Raw genomic sequence first — 1,804 nt, 5'->3', positions numbered from 1 at the left:
TACATTTGAAATAAGTATTTCAAAATTAATATATAATAAAAGTAAAATTACAGCTTAAAATAAGTTAACCTGTTACACCTTTCCTTCTAAGCTATAAAATAGTTTATGTATAATTAACTAAAATAGCATATTCTCGTTTCTGTTGGAATGGACGTGATTCTAAGCAGTACCGTAAATATATCACGTAGGACTAATAGTGTTATTTCCAGAGCCGCCACAAATGGGCGGTTGGAAAGGACTAGTTTCCAAGCCGCCTTTTATAGGCTTCTCTACCGGCAGGTGATCTGAATGGACGAGATCCAGAGTCGCGCTATTTGATCCGACGGAAAGGACTACTTTCCATGCCGATCTTTCTATTTCGTTCATTACGGGTGATCTGAATGGACGATATCCAGAGTCATCCAGCTATTACGGATGCAAAGGACTAGTTTCCATGCAGAACCTTTCTATCTAATAGCCAATGTTCTACAGTGATCAAGTAGCAGCCTTTTGAAAGTACCAACGTTTTCACAATTTTTATTTGAGCTGGAAGCTCATTGCAACATTTTAATCCCTTATAAAAGATGTTCTTCTTATCTATTTCCGTTTTATACAGCGGCATCCTGAAGCTTTTATTTTCCCTGAGTAAATATGAATGGGTTTCACTAATAGCTCTGATCCAGTACTCGATGAACTTACAGGTTTTTACACGAACTTGCAGGAAGTTACAGGAAAAATGATCCCGTGTTCCTAATTCCTCCAAAATCCTGTTAGTGAGAGCGATTTTCGAAGAGTTGTGTAGAGATCAAGCGATCACTGGTTGACGTTTTTTATTGTTCCCGTACTTTTTGTTGTTACTCACTTTTTACTCTCACTTCAGAGAATAGTTTTGCTGTTTGACATTTTTACAGGATTTTACACCAAAAGTATTGGATCAGAGCTATTATATCGTAGTATATCACTCAGATAATATGGAAGTCTACCTTGTTTAACGTTAAACACGAATTTCATAGCGTGATAAAAAATTTGCTGTTTCAGGATCAGCCAGTTTAATTCTGCGATCATTTCCTGTATGGCTGATGTTACTATAAAAAAAAGACTGTTGGACAGTATATGAAATGTGGTTCAACTATAGATCTGTAGACCAGAGTTTTATACCTCCTTCCTAAGTACTTACATGATCTTTTCATGAGACCAATTTTTCGCAATTTTTGCTACTGTGTAGTCAATATGTTCCTCAAATTTTAACTTTTCATCGATATATATACCTAGATATTTAATAATCCTCACGTTCTCAATTACGTCATCTTTAATTTTTAAGCTGTAGTTATCGGAGCTAACGTTAGTTACTCTAGATATGACCATAAAATTGGTCTTGTTCACATTCAATTGGAGTCTGTTTACGCACAACCACAAACAATGAATGTCTTCTTGCATTTTATTTATTGCCCTGGGTAGATTACTGTCACTGAGCGTTAAAAGGGTATCTTCAGCGAACAATTTTATCTTACAATACTTCAATACTCAATACTGAGTTTATGTCGTTGATATAAATATTAAAGAGTATTGGAGCTAGCACCGACCCTTTTGGTCCTGCTACCTTTGTGTCGAGTTTTTTTTAGCATTATTTGGAATTCAGGCCCTCCTTCCATTGTGATAAGGTTGGTTGTCTCTCTAAGAAAACTAGGTTATATATCTGCTTGTAGATGTTTTTTTATTAATAACTTAATTTTGCATCGTATTTTTTGTTTGTAGTTGCAGTATAGTATAGTACAATTTCAAAATTTTCTTTTTAAAATAGAATTACAATTTATTTAAATAAATA

The sequence above is a fragment of the Rhagoletis pomonella genome, unplaced genomic scaffold, assembly GCF_013731165.1.
Source record: "Rhagoletis pomonella isolate Grant_MI unplaced genomic scaffold, Rhpom_1.0 Rhpom_scaffold_00004, whole genome shotgun sequence".
In the NCBI taxonomy this organism is placed as follows: domain Eukaryota; kingdom Metazoa; phylum Arthropoda; class Insecta; order Diptera; family Tephritidae; genus Rhagoletis; species Rhagoletis pomonella.
Note: the sequence above shows the minus strand (reverse complement) of the source record.